The 21,124-nt window shown below is 38.2% G+C and overlaps 1 protein-coding gene across 7 annotated transcripts in view; it reads left to right on the forward strand.

Moving 5' to 3' along the window:
- ATP6V1H (ATPase H+ transporting V1 subunit H) overlaps positions 1-21,124 on the forward strand; it is a 165,072-nt gene that overhangs the window by 143,277 nt on the left and 671 nt on the right. The gene's annotated exons all lie outside the window — the stretch shown is intronic.

Raw genomic sequence — 21,124 nt, forward strand, 5'->3', positions numbered from 1 at the left:
TTGCTGGTCACCTTGACCTTCTTCACTGCCTGTGTCAGTTACCTGTACACCGAGAGCAGTGTCCGGTCAATCCCCTGAGCCACCATGGGCAGGGCAGCCATCAAGGTAGCCTAGAGCCCTGTGGGGAGTAGCAGGCATGCCGGATGTCCTCTCCTGCGAGAATGGCGCCCCTTTGTGCCTTTCCCTGGCTTCCTCTGTCTGTGCTGGGCAGCTGCACGCTGGCGGTGGCCTCTGGGTCTCACCTGGGTGGCTGCATGCTTGGAGGAGACTCTGGGAAGTTGCTGTGGGTGTCGCTGCTCTCCAGCTGCTCGGCTGCTGTGTTGGGGCTGCTCTGGCCAGGGGATCGAATGGCAGGCTGCTTCTCACCCTGACAGGCTTCAGGGCTGCATTTCTACCCAGGTGGCTTGGCCGCCTGAAGTTCCTCAGTATTCCTAGCCTGGTGGGCTGAGTGGGCCCGGACGATTCCGTCCAGCTTTGAGGCCCTGGTCCCTTTAAGACTTTCAAAAAGCACTCAGTTTTTTTTTTTTTTGTCCCATGGGAGCCAGCTGCGGGGGACCTGCTCGCATATTTTTCTTTTCCATTTCCCTAATGGAAACCTTGCAATGTGTGTCTGTGCTCGTGAGGATTACTAGGGCTGGTTATTTAGCAGTAGTGTGCTTCCACTTCTTCCCTGCTTCACCTCCTTTCTTCCTGCTTGGGAGCTGGCATTGGGGGAGCGCTCGGGTCCCACTGGGTCGCAGCTTGTATTTTACCCCCTTTGTGAGATGCTGAGTTCTCGCAGATGTAGACGTAGCCTGGCTGTTGTACTGTATCCTCTGGTCTCCCTTTTAGGACTAGTTGTATTTGTTGTATTTTCAAAAATATATATGGTTTTGGGAGGAGATTTTCGCAGCTCTACTCATGCCGCCATCTTGGCTCCTCCTCTGGATGAGATTTTTTACACCTGCAGAGCATCATAGCTGTAGAACATTTCCTAGTGCATCTTGTACCTTTAGAAGTATCTTGCCTTAAGGACTAGTTATTTGTAGGTGCCTGCAACAAAAGCAGTCTCTTGGATGGCAGTTTGCCCTACCTTGCTGAAGAGCCCAGAAATACCAAACAACAAACATTTTGGCATTTGGTTCAAAAGCTGTGCTGTTCCCTTTGTATTCAGTTACTTTCCCAGTTGAGGGATTGTTTACTTTTATCTCTGTAATTAGCCCTTCTGTCTCTAATTTAGGTGTAGACAGGAGTACTTATTAGATAATGCAGTATGTATATACTAAAATAGAGATGTGAAGTAGAAAGTAAAGCATAGCACAGAGGTTCTGTGCAGGATCATGAGGGTTACGACCTAAGTGTGAGCAGGTGTCATAGGAGCTTGGGCGCTGTCTCAGCCAACCTGGGCCTTTGAAAGGGAAGGTCTCCTGTGGGATGATGCTCAGGCTAAGTGTGAAGGAGCCAGGAGTGGCTTGGTGTAGGTGAGGCTGGAGTATAGGGAGAACTGGGCAGAGGCACTGTGTGAGCCTGCTGTATGTGGGGAGCCACAGCAGTATCTCTGGGAGTATCTTAGCTAATGTTGAAAGGCCATCTTGATGTCATGTGCACTGTTTTTGTATTTCAGGAAGAATGAGCATAACCCAGTAATACAAATACCACTTGTATTTCTTTTAGGATTTTTTAAAAATAAAATAAGGGCTTTATCTTTCTCATGTAATGTGAACTGTATGTGCTGGCAAGAGCTGGTAGAGGAGCTCAGCGAGGTCATGAAAGAGTCAGGATCCTTCAGCCTTCCTGCTCCACATATCATTAGGATCTAGTTTTCATCTTCCTGAGTGGAGTGGAAAAGGGAAGTGTGAAAAGTTCCCTTTTCACTGAGAAGTTGCAAGAAAAATACCCTGAACCTGGATTCACCAGTTGTTGATCTTTTGCCACATTTGTGTTCTTTCTGTTTCCGGCTGAACTATTTGTGACTAAGTGGCAGACGTTATGATCCTTTAACCCCAACTATTCACATATTCCTAAGAACAGGGAAGTTTTCTTATACAAATGTGGTACAATGATGCAGTACTATAGTATATAGCTCATATTCAAATTTTCTTGTCTATTGTTAATACTATCATCTGTAGCAAATATCTTTTGTTAAATGCAGTATCATATGTTGCATTTAGTTGTCATGTTTCTGGTCATTATTTTTTTTATTAAGGTATTATTGATATACACTCTTATGAAGGATTCCCATGAAAAAACAGTGTAGTTACTACATTCACCAATTTTATCATGTCCCCCCAATACCCCATTGTAGTCACTGCCCATCAGTGTAGTAAGATGCCACAGAGTCACTATTTGCCTTCTCTTTGCTACACTGTCTTCCCCATGATCTCCCCCACATCATGTGTGCCAATCATAAAACACCACAGTCCCCTTTGCCCTCCCTCCAAACCCTCCCTCTACCACCCCTCCCCTTTGGTAACCGCTAGTCCTTTCTTGGAGTCTGTGAGGCTGTTGCTGTTTTGTTCCTTCAGTTTTGCTTCATTGTTATATTCAACAAATGAGGGAGATCATTTGGGACTTGTCTTTCTCCACCTGGCATATTTCACTGAGCATAATATCCTCCAACTCCATCCATGTTGTTACAAATGGTAGGATTTGTTTATTTCTTATGGCTGAATAGTATTCCATTGTGTATATGTACCAAATCTTCAATATCCATTCATCTACTGATGGACACTTAGGTTGCTTCCATTTCTTCACTGTTGTAAATAGTGCTGCAATAAACATAGGGCTGCATATGTATTTTTGAATCTGAGAAATTATATTGTTTGGGTAAATTCCTAGAAGTGGAATTCTTGGGTCAAATGGTATGTCTATTTTTAGTTTTTTGAGGAACCTCCATATTGCTTTCCACAATGGTTGAACTAGCTTACATTCCCACCAGCAATGTAGGAGGGTTCCCCTTTCTCCACATCCTTGCCACATTTGTTGTTCTTAGTCTTTTCGATACTGGCCTTCCTAACTGGTGTTAGGTGGTATCTCATTGTGGTTTTTATTTGCATTTCCCTGATAATTAGTGATGTGGAGCATCTTTTCATGTGCCTGTTGGCCATCTGAATTTCTTCTTTGGAGAAATGTCTGTTCATATCCTCTGCCCATTTTTTACCAGATTATTTGCTTTTTGGGTGTTGAGGTGTGTGAGTTCTTTATATATTTTGGATATATATGTCCTTGTGGATGTGACATTTACAAATAAATTTTCCCATACTGTAGGATGCCTTTTTGTTCTGTTGATAGTGTCCTTTGCTATACAGAAGCTTTTTAGGTTGATGTAGTCCCATGTGTTCATTTTTGCTTTTCTTTCCCTTGCTCAAAGAGATTCATTCAGGAAGGAGTTGCTCATGTTTATATTCTGGAGATTTTTGCCTATGTTGTCTTCGAAGAGTTTTATGGTTTCATGACTTACATTCAGGTCTTCAATCCATTTTGTGTTACTTTTGAGTATGGGGTTTAACAATAATCCAGTTTCATTCTCTTGCATGTGGCTGGCCAGTTTTGTCAACCCCAGTTGTTGTAGAGGCTGTCATTTCCCCACTGTATGTCTATGGCTCCTTTATTGTATATTAATTGGCCATATATGGTTGGGTTTGTATCTGGGCTCTCTAGTCTGTTCTATGGGTCTATGGGTCTGTTCTTGTGCCAGTACCAAATTGTCTTGATTACTGTGGCTTTGTAGTAGAGCTTGAAGTACGGGAGTGTAATCCCCCCAGTTTTATTCTTCCTTCTCAGGATTGCTTTGAGTATTCAGGGTCTTTTGTGGTTCCATATGAATTTTAGAACTATTTACTCTAGTTCATTGAAGAATGATCTTGGCATTTTGATAGGGATTGCATTGAATCTGTAGATTGCTTTAGGCAGGATGGCCATATTGACAATATTAATTCATCCTATCCATTTGATGTGTTTCCATTTATTGGTATCTTCTTTAATTTATCTCATGAGTGTTTTGTAGTTTTCAAAGTACAGGTCTTTCACTTCCCTGGTTATGTTTATTGCTAGGTATTTTATTCTTTTTGATGCAGTTGTGAATGGAATTGTTTTCCTGATTTCTCTTTCTATTAGTTCATTGTTAGTGTATAGGAAAGCTACAGATTCCTGTGTGTAAATTTTGTAGCCTGCAACTTTGCTGTATTCCGATATCAGTACTAGTAGTTTTGGAGTGGAGTCTTTAGGGTTTTTTATGTACAATATCATGTCATCTGCAAATAGTGACAGTTTAACTTCTTTACCAATCTGGATTCCTTGTATTTCTTTGTTTTGTCTGATTGCCATGTCTAGGACCTCCAGTACCACATTGAATAACAGTGGGGAGAGTGGGCATCCCTTTCTGTTCCCGATCTCAGAGGAAAAGCTTTCAGCTTCTCACTGTTCAGTATGATGTTAGCTGTGGGTTTATCATATATGGCCTTTATTATGTTGAGGGACTTGCCCTCTATTCCCATTTTGCTGAGAGTTTTTATCATGAATGGATGTTGAATTTTGTTAAATGCTTTTTCAGCATCTATAGAGATGATCATGTGGTTTTTGTCCTTCTTTTTGTTGATGTGGTGGATGATGTTGATGGATTTTCGAATGTTGTACCATCCTTGCATCCCTTGGATGAATCCCACTTGGTCATGGTGTATGATCCCTTTGATATACTTTTGAATTTGGTTTGCTAATATTTTATTGAGTATTTTTATATCTACATTCATCAGGGATATTGGTCTGTAATTTTCTTTTTTGGTGGGGTCTTTGCCTGGTTTTGGTATTAGGGTGATGTTGGCTTCATAGAATGAGTTTGGGAGTATTCCCTCCTCTTCTATTTTTTGGAAAACTTTAAGGAGAATGGGTATTATGTCTTCTCTGTGTGTCTGATAAAATTCCGAGGTAAATCTGTCCGGCCCCAGGGGTTTTGTTCTTGGGTAGTTTTTTGATTACCATTTCAGTTTCTTTGCTCATAATTGGTTTGTTTAACTTTTGTGTTTCTTCCTTGGTCAGTCTTGGGAGGTTGTATTTTTCTAGGAAGTTGTCCATTTCTTCTAGGTTTTCCAGCTTGTTGGCATATAGGTTTTCATAGTAGTCTTTAATAATTCTTTGTATTTCTGTGGAGTCTGTCATGATTTTTCCATTCTCAATTCTTATTCTGTTGATTTGTGTTGATTCCCTTTTTCTCTTACTAAGTTTGGCTAGAGGCTTATCTATTTTGTTTATTTTCTCAAAGAACCAGCTCTTGGTTTCATTGATTTTTGCTATTGTTTTATTCTTCTCAATTTGGTTTATTTCTTCTCTGATCTTTATTATGTCCCTCCTTCTGCTGACATTAGGCCTTATTTATTCTTCTTTTTCCAGTTTTGATAATTGTGGTGTTAGACTATTCATTTGGGATATAAGACACTCTTAAGAGAAATTAAGAAGGACACTAACAAATGGAAACTCATCCCATGCACTTGGCTAGGAAGAATTAATATTGTCAAAATGGCCATCCTGCCCAAAGCAATATACAGATTTGATGCAATCCCTATCAAATTACCAACAACATTCTTCAATGAACTGGAACAAATAGTTAAAAAATTCATATGGAAACACCAAAGACTCCGAATAGCCAAAGCAATCCTGAGAAGGAAGAATAAATTGGGGGGAATCTCACTCCCCAACTTCAAGCTCTACTACAAAGCCATAGTAATCAAGACAATTTGGTACTGGCACAAAAACAGAGCCACAGAAGAGTGGAACAGAGTACAGACTCCAGACATGAACTCAAATATATATGGTCAAGTAATATACAATAAAGGAGCCATGGACATACAATAGGGAAATGACAGTCTCTTCAACAGATGGTGCTGGCAAAACTGGACAGCTACATGTAAGAGAATGAAGCTGGAACACTGTCTAACCCCATACATAAGAGTAAATTTGAAATAGATCAAAGACCTGAATGTAAGTCATGAATCCATAAAACTCTTAGAAAAAAACATAGGCAAAAATCTCTTGGACATAAACATGAGCAACTTCTTCATGAACCTATCTCCCTGGGCAAGGGAAACAAAAGCAAAAATGAACAAGTGGGACTACATCAAGCTGAAAAGCTTTTGTACAGCAAAGGACACCGTCAATAGAACAAAAAGGTACCCTACAGCATGGGAGAATATATTAATAAATGACAGGTCCGATAAAGGGTTGACATCCAAAATATATAAAGAGCTCACACATCTCAACAAACAAAAAACAAATAATCCAACTAAAAAATGAGCAGATGAGATGAATAGACACTTCTCCAAAGAAGAAATTCAGATGGCCAACAGACACATGAAAAGATGCTCCACATCACTAGTCATCAGAGAAATGCAAATTTAAACCACAATGAGATATCACATCACACCAGTAAGGATGGCTACCATCCAAAGGACAAACAACAACAAATGTTGGAGAGGTTGTGGAGAAAAGTGAACCCTCCTACAGTGCTAGTGGGAATGTAAGTTAGTTCAACCATTGTGGAAAGCAGTATGGAGGTTCCCCAAAATGCTCAAAATAGAATTACCATTTGACCCAGGAATTCCACTCCTAGGGATTTACCCTAAGAATGCAGCAGCCCAGTTTGAAAAAGACAGATGAACCCCTATGTTTATCGCAGCTCTATTTACAATAGCCAAGAAATGGAAGCAACCTAAGTGTCCATCAGCAGATGAATGAATAAAGAAGGTGTGGTACATATACACAATGGGATATTATTCAGCCATAAGAAGAATACAAATCCTACCATTTGCAACAACATGGATGGAGCTAGAGGGTATTATGCTCAGTGAAATAAGCCGGCAGAGAAAGACAAATACCAAATGATTTCACTCATATGTGGAGTATAAGAACAAAGAAAAACTGAAGGAACAAAACAAGCAGCAGAATCACAGAACCTAAGAATGGACCAACAGTTACCGAAAGGAAAGGGACTGGGAGAGTGGAAGGGGAAGGAGGGATAAGGGCGGAGAAGAAGAAAGGGGGCCTTATGGTTAGCATGTATAATGTCGGGGGCCACGGGGAGGGCTGTGCAACACAGAGAAGACAAGTAGTGATTCTACAACACCTTGCTACACTGATGGACAGTGACTGTAATGGGGTTTGTGGGGGGGGGACTTGGTGAAGGGGGGATCCTAGTAAACATAATGTTCTTCATGTAACTGTAGATTAATGATAACAAAATAATTTAAAAAAACCTCTAAGACTCATTTCAGGTGATTATAAATTCATATTGGAGGAACAACTGGTCCACATGTTTTAGTTTATTTTAGTTTTTCCATATCTTGTGGGGGAATGATTATATAAAAAATACTCATGTGGGCTAGGAGATCTTTTAAACTTAATTTAAAAGATAATTTAATTCTTATTCTACTACTAATCATTAAAACATTGTACTTACTTTCATGAATATTGTTTATTCACTGTGGGTTTAGTTGGGCATTCTTGTGTTATAAGCAGACTCTTATTTAAAATAACTTTAAATTTTGTTTGAGCATTCTGCTAGTAATGAACTGGTTTTGGTTATGAAGTAGTTTATAGTTTAATTGCTGACATCTTTGTCTTTCCTGCTATTCCAGTACATTCTCCTGTAGGAGAAAAATGCATCCTTTTTAACATTTTAACTGTTTCAACCACTGATCATCCAGCAGTTACTGAGCTTGTAGAATACATCAATACTGGAAGGCGATAAAGCAGACACCCTCACTGCTCTTATGCACTTTAGAGTCTTCTATGCTAAATACAGTTAAAAAAAAAAAAAGGAGACTATAATAAACCTTTGATGTGGACTTTGCTTACATACTGTCTTTATAACTAATATAAAATAAAGTTTCTTCTTAAAGTCCTTGTAACACAGTGATTTCTCCCATGCTGCCTGTTGTATAACTCTGTTTGCATGTAATTGGGTCATTTAGGGGATATACTCAGCATTGTACAGATTGCTTGTGGTTGTGACTCCTGCTGGTCAGGAACCAGCATTTAAAAGGAAAGGAGGGACTTTTGGCTTCTGGTTCTGCATATTAAGAGCTTGAATGGCTCCTCTCCATCCTAACAACAAGTAAAAGAGATGAATAGAGTGAAAAACAAAATCTCTTATTGAATCCACATGTGAAGGGTGAATACAGGGCAAACTGATACCACAAAGACTGTAAAGACAGATGGGATTGGGGCTTACTGGACAGACACCCACAAGCAGAAACCAGTGAGGGAACCACTATCCAGGTAGGAAGACCTGAACTTTGGTGAACTTCAGGATACTCAGTGTCGACAATCTAAGAGTTAAAAACTCCAGGGAGACCCAATCATAGGGTTTATCTCTAGAAGCCAGACCAGGTTTCCACACTAAATAGCTGAAAAGAGTCCTCTCAGAATTCTAGCAGCAGGAACAGAAAAGGAACCATTTTGAAATATGCCAGAGTACTCTGTTCTTAACAAGGCCTACCCTCAGAGGACACTAGTTAACTGGAGCCTTACCTGCTGGGATAGTATCAGAATCTGATGACCAACAATAGTTGACTCTAGCCACCCTGTCCCACCCAAGTTGAGAGAAAAACTCTGAGAAACATTTGTGAAGTTCATAGTTGAGAGTCAGTGGCTTACAAAAAGATCTAGACCTAATTATAGAACTATAGAATGCTTCCCCTCTCTCTACCTCACTACCATATCACTAAAGCCCTATTTACAGCAGTGCTTTTACTTGGTTCATCATGTCCAACAACCAAGAAAGTACTGTGAGGTATACAAAAGGCAAAAAACAATCTGAAGAGACAGAGCAAGCATAAGAGCAAGCCATGGCAGTGATGTTGGAATTGTCAGACTAGGAATTTTAAACAACTGTTAATAGGCTAAGGACTCTATAAAGTAGACAGCATTCAAGAGCAGATGGGCAATGTAACTAGAGATATTGAAATCCTAAGAAAGAACCCAAAATAAATGCGATATGAATAAATAGAGATAAAAAACACTGTTAACAGAAATGAGGAATGCCTCTGATGGGCTTATTAGTAGACAGGATATGGTTGAGGAAAGAATCTCTGAGCTAGAAGTTCTTTCAAAAGAAACCTTCAAAACTGAAAAGTAAAGAATAAAGACTGAAAAAAGCACAACAGAATATCCAAGAATGGTGGGACAACTATAAAAGGTGTAAAATACTTGTAATGGGAATACCAGAATGAGAGAAAAGAAATGAATAGAAGAAATACTTGAAAAAAACAATGACTGAAAATTTCCCCAAATTAATGTCAGACACCAAACCACAGATCCAGAGAGCTCAGAGAACACCAAACAAGATAAATGCCAAAAACCTATACCATACATACAATTTACAAATTATAGAAAATCAAAGTTAAAAATCCTGAGAGAAGCCAGAGGAAAAACACACCATACCTATAGATGTACTTAATGCTAAGAAAAGGGAGTGCTTTCCTACTAAGATCAGGTACAAAGCAAAGATGTCCCCTCTGATTACTCCTTTTCAGCATCACACTGGGAGTTCTTGCCAATTAATAAGGCAAGAAAAAAAAAGGTATATAGATTGGGAAGGAAAACATAAAATTGTCTTTGTTTGCAACTGACATGATCACCTATGGAGAAAATCCTAAACAACAACAACAACAAAACAACGCTCCTGGAACTAATAAGAAATTATATTACAGCACTTGCAGGGTAGAGTGTTAATACACAAAAGTCAATCATTTTTCTAAATACCAGCAGTGAACAGGTGAAATTTGAAATTAAAAACACAATATCATTTATATTAAGATAAAAAATGAAATAATTAGGTATACATCTAACAATGTACATTTAAGATTTATATGAGGACAACTACCAAACTTTGTAAATGAAATCAAAGAACTAAATAAATGGAGAGATTCTATGTACATGAATATGAAGACTCAATATTGTCAGGATGTCAGTTCTTCTCAACTTCTATAAATTCAATGCAGTCCCAATCAAAATCCCAGCAAGTTATCTTGTGGGTATTGATAAGCTTATTATAAAGTTTGTATGAAGAGGCAAAGGACCCAGAATAGCCAGCACAGTATTGAAATAGAAGAACAAAGTTAGAGTACTGATGCTGTGTGGACTTCAAGACTCATTAAAAAGCTATGGTAATCAAGACAGTGCATTGTTGGTGAAAGAATAGACAAGTAGATCAATGAAACAAGAGAGAGCCTAGATATAGACACCCATAAATATAGTCATTTGATCTTTGACAAAGGAACAAAGGCAATAGAGTGTAGCAAAGGCAGTCTTTTCAACAAATGTCACTGAAACAACTGGATATCCACATGCAAAAAAATGAGTAAGAGCTTACACATCAAAAAAATTAACTCAAAATGTATCACAGACCTAAATGCAAAATAGAAAACTGTGAAAATCCTTGAAGATAATAAAAAAATCTAGATGTCCTTGGGAGTTGTGATGCCTTCTTAGATACAACACCAAAGGCATGATACATAGGAAAAAGAATTGCGATGTTGGACTTACTAAAATTAAAAACTGCTCTATGAAAGACAACATACAGAAAATTAGAAGACAAGCCACAGACTGGGAAAAAATATTGCAAAAGACACATTTGGTAAAGGACTGTTTTCTGAAGTACACAAAGAACTGTTAAAATGGAACAATAAGAAAACAACCTGAATAAACAAATGGACCAAAGACCTTAATAGACATCTCACCAAAGAAGATACACTGATGGTAAATAAGTATATGAAAAGATCATTTGACATCACATCATTTGACATCAGAGAAATGCAAATTAAAACAATGAGATACCACTATACACCTATTAGATGAACCAAAATCTGGAACACTGACAATACCAAATGCTGTTGAGGATGTAGAACAGCGGGAACTCTAATTCATTGCTGGTGGGAATGCAAAATGGTACAGACACTTTGGAAGTTTATTACAAAATATATTCTTACCATATGTGCACTTTGGTATTTACTCAAAGGTGTTGAAAACCTACATCCTCAAAAAACCCTGCACATGCATGTTTATAGCAGCCTTATTCATAATTGCCAAAACTTGGAAGCAATCAAGATGCCTTTCAGTAGGTGAATAGATAAACTGTGCTGTATCTAGGCAATGGAATATTTTCAGTGCTAGAAAGAAATGAACTATCAAGCCATGAAAGGATATGGGGGGACCGTAATGCATATGACTAAGTCAAAGAAGCCAACCTGAAAAGGCTGTATACTGTGATTCCAACGATTTGGCATCTGGAAAAGGCAAAAAAAAACTATGGAGATGAAAAGATTGATTGTTGTCAGGGAGTGGGAGAGAATTGAACAGGTGGAGCACAGAGGATTTTTAGGGCAGTGGAAATACTATGTGTGATATTATAAAAATAGGTATCATTATGCATTTATTCCAAGTTCATAGCATGGACAGCACCAGGAGTGAACCCAAGTAAATGGTGGACTTTGGGTCCTAATTACATGTCAGTGTAGTTTCATCTTGGTAACAAATGTCCCATTCTGATGTGGGATGTTGATAATGGGCAAGGCTATGCATATGGGGGTTGAGTATGTGGGGGAAATCTCTGTAGCTTCCTCTCAATTTTGTTGTGAATTTAAAACTGCTTTAAAAACTAAAATCTTGAGAAGAGAAATAAAAGGAAAAGGAGCATTTGCTGCCAACTCAGACACTTTGAGTGGCATTGCATATCATAACCATATGTTAGATAAATGATAATGTGCTTAAGACAGTGCTGCTAATGACAAAGCTAGTAGTAATAGGTAAAGAGGGACTACTCATGAGCATAAGATGGAGATAAAGAAACTCTGGATTTGGCTATTTTTAAGAAATTTGATTGTTAGAATTCCTGTAGGAAAAATAACTTTTTTATTATGGATTTTGCCTAAATTGCTTTTATAATAGACTCGAATGCAATTGCTTTTGTAATGTACATTTTTGTTTCTTAGGAGCAGAACTCATGTAAGTAGATTGTACTTTTAGAGTCACTTACCTCTTTGTTGTTCTTAATTCCAGGGATCACCCCTTTAGGGACACTGCTAATCTGTTAATCTTTGTATTTTAGAAGCTATTAGAAAATGAAATGGCTAGTGATAATGAAAATATATTTCAGAAAATCAGTTGACTACATTGTGATATTCTTAGGCTCTTCATTCTTATGTCTATACGATACCGTCAGCCATTGGAAGGTAGAATAGCGTACTGTGAGGTATACTGTATAGTGATTACGACTCTCAGTTTTAGAATCAGGGTACAGGTACTCTTCTTGCCACTAACCAGTTATCCCAGCATTACAGCATGTCCTTTTTATCGCTAAACTCCAGTTCCTCATCTACGAAATGCGGCTTCTTTGTAGCTTTTATGGACATTACTGTGAAAAGTAGATAAGAAAATGTACATCAAGTGGTTGATACAGTGCTTGGTAAATAGAAGTCACAAGAAAATGGCACATGTTGAAGTGCTGATCACTCCTTTTCCTCGGCTGAGATAATTAAAGTATTGAGGGAACATTTAACCCTATGTATTACTTTTGGAATTTAAATATGTTTCTGTATTTATGAGAGACAGCACTGTGATTTTTACATGGTTCAGTTGTTACATAGGAAAAACAGTTCATAAAAACAAAATTTGCATTGTGTTTAATACTCAAAATCATGATAAAAGCTAGAGGAGTAACTCAATGTATAACTAACCTTTAATGAGTTAACACTAAAGAAAACAGGGCTATACAAAATATTTAAATTTTATTTTTCTATTTACTAAATAAAAATCTATACTGAAAACAAGTATAAAGTCCCTGTTTTCAAAAAGGAATCATATATTCAAAGAATATTTCATTTATGATTTATATTATACTCGCTTATTTTCCAAAACAGGATGGGCAAATTTAAGAGAAGAATAATTATGACTCACTTGTAATTTTAATAATTGTCCTGATAAACTCATAGAAGAATATGGGATATGGAATTCTGTCCATTATAATCATAATTATTAAAATTTACACACTGAAAGAAGACTAGAGAAAATAATGTGAAAATGATGACGGGTATTTTTAAGAATTAAAAAAAATTTTTTAAGTTTTGATATCATTAATGTACAATTACTTGAACAACATTACAGTTACTAGACTCCCCCTATTATCAAGTCCCCCCCACATACCCCATTACAGTCACTGTCTATCAGCATAGTAAGATGCTATGAAATCATTACTTGTCTTTTCTGTATATACTGCCTTTCCCATATCCCTCTCCACTACATTATGTGCGTTAATCTTAATGCCCCTTTTTTCCCCTTACCCCTCCCTTCCCACCCATCTTCCCCAGTCCCTTCCTCTTCTGTAACTGTTAGTCCATCCTTGAGTTCTGTGAGTCTGCTGCTGTTTTGTTCCTTCAGTTTTTTCTTCTTATACTCCACAGATGAGTGAAATCATTTCATACTTGTCTTTTTCCACCTGGCTAATTTCACTGAGCATAATACCCTCTAGCTCCATCCATGTTGTTGCAAATGGTAGGATTTGTTTTCTTCTTATGGCTGAATAATATTCCATTGTGTATATGCACCGTATCTTCTATATCCATTCATCTACTGATGGGCACAGGTTGCTTCCATTTCTTGGCTACTGTAAATAGTGCTGCGATAAACATAGGGGTGCATCTGTCTTTTTCAAACTGGGCTGCTGCATTCTTAGGGTAAATTCCTAGGAGTGGAATTCCTGGGTCAAATGGTATTTCTATTTTGAGTTTTTTGAGGAACCTTCATACTACTTTCCACAGTGGTTGAACTAGTTTACATTCCCAACAGCAGTGTAATAGGGTTCCCTTTCTCCATATCCTTGCCAACATTTGTTGTTGTTTGTCTTTTGGATGTTGGTCATCCTAACTGGTGTGAGGTGATATCTCATTGTGATTTTAATTTGCATTTCTCTGATGATGAGCAATGTGGAGCATCTTTTCATGTGCCTGTTGGTCATCTGAATTTCTTCTTTGGAGATGTGTCTGTTCAGTTCCTGTGCCCATTTTGTAATTGTATTATTCACTTTTTGTTTGTTGAGGTGCATAAGCTCTTTATATATTTTGGATGTCAACCCTGTATCGGATCTTTCATTTATGAATATATTCTCCCATACTGTAGGATATCTTTTTGTTCTATTGATGGTGTCCTTTGCTGTACAGAAGCTTTTCAGGTTGTTATAGTCCCACTTGTTCTTTTTCGCTTTTGTGTCCCTTGCCTGGGGAGATATGTTCATGAAGAAGTTGCTCCTGTTTATATCCAAGAGATTTTTGCCTATTTTTTTAAGAGTTTTATGGTTTCATGACTTACATTCAGGTCTTTGATCCATTTTGAATTTACTTTTGTGTACTGGGTTAAGACAATGATACAGTTTCATTCTCTTACATATAGCTGTCCAGTTTTGCCAACACCAGCTGTTGAGGAGGCTGTCATTTACCCATTGTATATCCATGGCTCCTTTATCATATATTAACTGACCATATATGTTTGGGTTAATATCTGGATTCTCTATTCTGTTCCACTGGTCTGAGGGTCTGTTCTTGTGCTAGTACCAAATTGTCTTGATTACTGTGGCTTTGTAGTAGAGCTTGAAGTTGGGAAGTGAGATTCCCCCTGCTTTACTCTTCCTTCTTAGGATTGCTTTGGCTATTTGGGGTCTTTTGTGGTTACATATGAATTTTAGAACTATTTGCTGTAGTTCATTGAAGAATGCTCTTGGTGTTTTGATAGGGATTGCATTGAATCTGTAGATTGTTTTAGGCAGGATGGCCATTTTGACAATATTAATTCTTCCTAGCCAAGTGCATGGGATGAGTTTCCATTTGTTAGCATTCTCTTGAATTTCTCTTAAGAGTGTGTTGTAGTTTTCAGGGTATAGGTCTTTAACTTCCTTGGTTAGATTTATTCCTAGGTATTTTATTCTTTTTGATACAATTGTGAATGGAATTGTTTTCCTGATTTCTCTTTCTGCTAGTTCATCATTAGTGTATAGGAATGCAGCAGATTTCTGTGTATGAGTTGTGTATCCTACAACTTTGCTGAATTCAGATATTAGATCCAGTACTTTTGGAGTGGATTCTTTAGGGTTTTTTACGTAAAATATCATGTCATCTGCAAACAGGGACAGTTTGACTTCTTCCTTGCCAATCTGGATGGCCTTTATTTCTTTGTGTTGTCGATTGCTGTGGCTAGGACCTTCAGACCTGTGTTGAATAAAAGTAGGGAGAGTGTCTTGTTCCTGATCTTAAAGGAAAGGCTTTCACCTTCTCACTGTTAAGTATAATGTTGGTTGTGGGTTTGTCATATATGGCCTTTATTATGTTAAGGTACTTGCCCTGTATACCCATTTTGTTGACAGTTTTTATCATGAATGGATGTTGAATTTTGTCAAATGCTTTTTCAGCATCTATGGAGATGATCATGTGGTTTTTGTCCTTTTTGTTGATGTGGTGGATGATGTTGATGAATTTTCTAATATTGTACCATCCTTGCACCCCTGGGATGTATCACACCTGATCATGATGGGTGATCTTTTTGATGTATTTTTGAATTTTGTTTGCTAATATTTTATTGAGTATTTTTGCATCTACATTCATCAGGGATATTGGTCTGTAGTTTTCTTTTATTGTGGTGTCTTTGCCTGGTTTGGTATTAGAGTGATGTTGGCCTCATAGAATGAGTTTGGGAGTCTTTCCGCCTCTTCTACTTTTTGGAAAACTTTAAGGAGGATGGGTATTAGGTCGTTACTAAATGTTTGATAAAATTCAGCAGTGAAACCATCTGTTCCTGGTATTTTGTTCTTAGGTCGTTTTTTGATTACCAACTCAATTTCTTTGCTGGTAATCGGTCTATTCAGATTTTCTGTTTTTTTCCTGGTCATCCTTGGAATGTTGTATTTTTCTAGAAAGTTGTCCATTTCTTCTAGGTTATCCAGTTTGATACCACATAGTTTTTCATAGTATTTTCTCATAATTCTTTGTATTTCAGTGGTGTCCATGGTGATTTTTCATTTCTCATTTCTGATTCTGTATATGTGTGTAGACTCTCTTTTTTTCTTGATAAGTCTGGCTCGGAGTTTATCTATTTTGTTTCCTTTCTTGAAGAACCAGCTCCTGCTTTCATTGATTCTTTTTGTTGTTTTATTCATCTCAATTTTATGTATTTCTGCTTTAATCTTTATTATGTCCCTCCTTCTACTGACTTTGGGCCTCATTTGTTCTTCCTTTTCTAGTTTCATTAATTGTGAGTTTAGAGTTCTTATATGGGATTGTTCTTCTTTCCTGAGGTAGGCCTGTATTGCAATGTAGTTCCCTCTTAGCACGGCCTTCACTGCATCCCACAGATTTTGTGTTGTTGAATTATTGTTGTCATTTGTCTCCATATATTGCTTGATCTCTCTTTTTATTTGGTCACTGATCCATTGGTTATTAAGGAGCATGTTATTAAGCCTCCATGTGTTTGGGGGCTTTTTCATGTTCTTTGAATAATTTATTTCTCTTTTCATACCTTTGTTATCTAAGAAACTCATTGGTACAATTTCAGTCTTTTTGAATTTACTGAGTTTATTTTTGTGGCCTAGTATATGATCTATTGAAAATGTTCCGTGTGCACTTGAGAAGAATGTGTATCCTGTTGCTTTTGGATGGAGTATTCTGTAGATGTCCATTCAGTCCATCTGTTCTATGTTGTTCAGTGCCTCTGTCTATTTATTTTCTGTCTGGTTGATCTGTCATTTGGAGTGAGTGGTGTGTTGAAGTCTCCTAAAATGAAAGCATTGCATTCTGTTTCTTCCTTCAATTCTGTTAGTATTTGTTTCACATATGTAGGTGATCCTGCATTGGGTGCATAGATATTTATAATAGTTATATCCTCTTGTTGGCCTGACCCTTTTATCATTATGTAATGTCCTTTGTTTCTTGTGACTTTCTTTGTTTTGAAGTTTATTTGGTCTGATACAAGTACTGCAACTCCTGCTTTTTTCCCCCTATTAGTTGCATGAAATATCTTTTTCCATCCCTTTACTTTCAGTCTGTGTATGTCTTTGGGTTTGAAGTGAGTCTCTTGTAGGCAGCATATAGATGGGTCTTGTTTTTTTATCCATTCAGTGACTCTATGTCTTTTGATTTGTGCATACAGACCATTTACATTTAGGGTGATTATTAATAGGTGTGTATTTATTGCCATTGCAGGCCTTAGATTAGTGTTAACAGAGTATTTTGACAGCCAAGGCAAAAAGGAAAATAAGGGACCCTGTAGCTTTCAGGGTTTAATATGTTTTATCAGGAGACAAATTCATTTTTTTCATGGCAGTTTATTATACAGTTGAAGTTACCATGTGTTTAAATGATATAGGCAAAGGTAGCATGTTGAATGATATCATAGTCAGTGTCTTCCTCTATAGTTTTAAAGAAAGAATAAGATTTATTTATTTATTTATGCTTTAATCTTTATTATATCCCTCCTTCTACTGACTTTGGGCCTCATTTGTTCTTCCTTTTCTAGTTTCATTAATTGTGAGTTTAGACTTCTTATATGGGATTTCTGTCTGGTTGATCTGTCATTTGGAGTGAGTGGTGTGTTGAAGTCTCCTAAAGTGGAACAACCCCAAGTATAGTGAAGGTTTGACACTTGTAATTCCACATAGGTCTTCCTGTTGTTCTATGGGTTAATGCAGACCAGGCACATGTTTCCTGGGGCCCCAGCTTCTAACAGCATAGATCCTAGATAGCCAGCATCATCTTCAGACCACCTTTTTCAAATCTTAGTTTACTCAGGAACTAGGAAACTGTTCTCCAGGATTATGATATGATAGATGCTTAAGTGTAGCTCTTTTATAGCCATTGACAAGAGAATGGAATATGTATTTCTTATATGTAAATGCTCAGCATACTGTATGATGTCTTTTATGAGCTATTTTTTACTTGGATTTTTTAAAAGAATCTTCAAACTGACTCTTTTTTCAGTTTCAGAGATTTTGGAATCCCAGGTGATTTAAGTTGTGCATAAAGCTAAGGAGGAGAAAATGTTACACATCTTACATTTTTGCTTCTTAGATAGTAGAGGCAAAGATTTGATGTCAAACTACTGTGGATTACTGGTACAAATCAGGCACTTTAAAGTGAATTATCACTTGAATTTTTATTGTTGTATTGATCTTCATGTATAGAGAGAAAGACTGACTCAATACTTGGATTAATTCATTTAAAGTAACTCTTCTCAAAGTCCTTCGTTTTAGGTAAAGTCCCTTGACGTAAAATCCATAATAGTTTTTCCTTTTGCCTTAATCTTAACCTAAAGAAATTATTCACACCTTCTTATTATTTTCTAATCTATAAAAATAGGGGCAGGGTCTGCTTTCTGCCCTTTTTGGGCTCCTATTGGAGGCCAGGCAGTCTTGAAGTAGAAGGAAAATAGGATCTGACCCTTGGTCAGGCCATTTTGCTAACAGTACAATAACAGTCCCAAGCAAGTTATTAACATTTTTTGAGGCTGCCCTCCCCCATAAATGGAGACATGATAGCACCCACCTCACAGGAATACTGTAATGATAAGAGGATAATGTATGGGCATACCTGTACCCAGGTTTCTGTGATAGCTTGTAATAAAAGTGCAGAATGTAGCAGCCATTCTGCGTCACCAGCCCCAGGCACTTGGTACCAGACTTTGGTATGGATGGGGTCGTAGAGGATTCAGAGACAGGCTTGGTGCGTCTTAGGAATGTTTCAGTTGACTACATGTTTCCATCTGACATCAGAGTAACAGACTAACATTTTACAAGCCAAATTCAAAGGAGTAGATTTTCCCCAGAGCTTTCTCAAGGTTAGGCCCTTGTATCTTTTCCAGTTGAGCCTCAGTTCAGCTCCTCTGATACTTTAACAACCGATGTGCTGTAGCAAACAGTCATTTCAGGAAAGCTGGAGGAGGTTTGGTTCTTTTATCCATGGGTCCCATCAGACTCTTCTCCTGTTAGACGTCTGGCATTTTGTGACCTACAAATGAGGCTCACAAAGTTCCATCTGGGACTCTTGATATACAAGTTCTCCGTTGAACCCTTTATTTCTGTGTGTTTTCTTGTCCTCTGTCTAAATCCTAAACTACATAAATCCTAGTTAGCAGACAGAAGAAGGTGGCCCTGGTTTTCCTATATATCAGGCACTAAGGTTGTAGAGAAATGAATGCCTCAGAGCTGCCTTGTGTGTGAGAAGAATGAGAATATAGTCAGGCATGTTATCTGTACTCAAGACGTTTGAGCAAGAAAACAAAGGAGCAGAAGGCCATGGGGAGGACGCGGCAGTTGGGCGTGTTTTCTCTGTCTCTGCCACCACAATTCATCTTTGCTCTGTTTTAATTTCCTCCTGCTTTGACCCTACTTCAACAATGTGAAGAGTCAGTTATCATCCCCACCTCCCCACTCTGCAGTCCCCTAAATGTTGTTAAATCTTGTATGGGAAGTTAAGCACCTTCACATCTTGGACAGGAATGGAGCTGACGGGAGCCTCTGTGTGTGACCAGATCCAGCAGGACCCTTTCTGGTTGCTTAGCAGTTGGCAGCACTGAACTCTGGGATGCCTTGCCACATTCTCTCCACAGTTGTTATGGAAACTTACATTTAGAACATGGTCCTTGACACTCGTCCTTTAATTCAAAGAACCCAGCTTATAATCATTGGAGGGTGGCATGGCATCTCTGAGTACACTTTTTTAAATGTTTTCAAGAAATCACTCTTAGAGGGGAGAATCCCTCTATCCTTCTGAACTCTTAGCTGAGACCTTCTATAGAAGGCTGATTAACAAGAGAAAAAGTTTATTAATATGCATAGCTTATATATATATGCGAGATACCCAGTAAAAAGTGGGTAGCCTTATTCAAAGGGGTAGTTTAGAATTTAGGCTTAAATTCCATCTTAAATTACATGGGGGCTGCAAGGGGCTCTGGGCCTTTTAGGGGCCAGTCAGTGGTTTTTAAGAAAGATGGCTGGGTGCTTAGAAGAGCAGGTGTAAGGTGGATGGTTTGTAATAAAGTGTGTCTGGGTTTGGTGTCCCCGTCTAGTCTCTTCTCTGATGACAGGCAATCCTCCCTGGATGATGACACTCCAGAGATTCGTGACAATCAAATTCTTTTTGGAGGATCTGCTTTAGGCAGATAAGGGGAGTTCAAAGAAAACCTGTCTCTGCATTTTCTGTTTTTCAAGTGCCCGCAGCTCAAAATAATAGGCAAAGTGGCGTATTTTGGGAGCAGCATATTATGTTAAGAACCTTTACATAATAAACAGTCTAACGCTGAAAACTGAAATATTTGAAGTCCCTCTTAAAGCATATCCAGTTTCAGGCTTAGTTCCTTAGGTCTGTGTAGGAAAAATTATATGTGTATAAGATCTGGGAATTTTGTAATAAATACTGTACTCCACCCTCACACCACAAAGGACAAAGTGAACCTGTGCAGCGCAGCTACTCTGTGGCCCTCGGTGCCGCCGTCCACCCTCCCGCCGCTGCCGGAGCTGCACAGCCACGCAGTGCAGGAGCTGGGATGTCCTCCCAGGGCGCTATTGCTAAACTCATGCTTTTTCCTTTTTATAGGAGGGATCCTTTAAATATTCTTCAGAACATCTCCTTTTCTTGCCCTTATTAGGTAATTCAAAAACAGAAGTTTGGGCTAGTCCTTCACAGGAAAATAAAAAAAAGGTAGTTTTCTGTCCCAGAATTAGCAGTGATACCTGTATGTAACTCAGAGTTAAGTATTTCTATATCCTGGGTGCCTGTTCAGTTTATTTTCTGAAGGAGAATGTGGCCTAAAAAGTTGAGAGACCACAGTTGCCCCATCTATAAAATGAGAATTCCATTCAGCTCTTGTGATTCTTGCGTGGATGCAGTCCCACCACCTTTGTGAGGATTTAGACTAAGCCAGTGCTGAGTTAGTGCTGGAGAACAAGCAGCTTCCAGTAAGTGTCGTGATTCTTGATGTAATTTTCAGTGACTTCTTTTCACGTGCTCTTGGGTTCATCCCCAGGTATACCTACCTGTACTCTCCAGCATCGGGAAATGGGTTTTTTAAATCAGTCACTTACTTGGAATCATACTGAAGTTGATTTTGAACTTCTTAGATG

This window comes from Manis javanica, chromosome 2 (assembly GCF_040802235.1).
Source record: "Manis javanica isolate MJ-LG chromosome 2, MJ_LKY, whole genome shotgun sequence".
Classification (NCBI taxonomy): domain Eukaryota; kingdom Metazoa; phylum Chordata; class Mammalia; order Pholidota; family Manidae; genus Manis; species Manis javanica.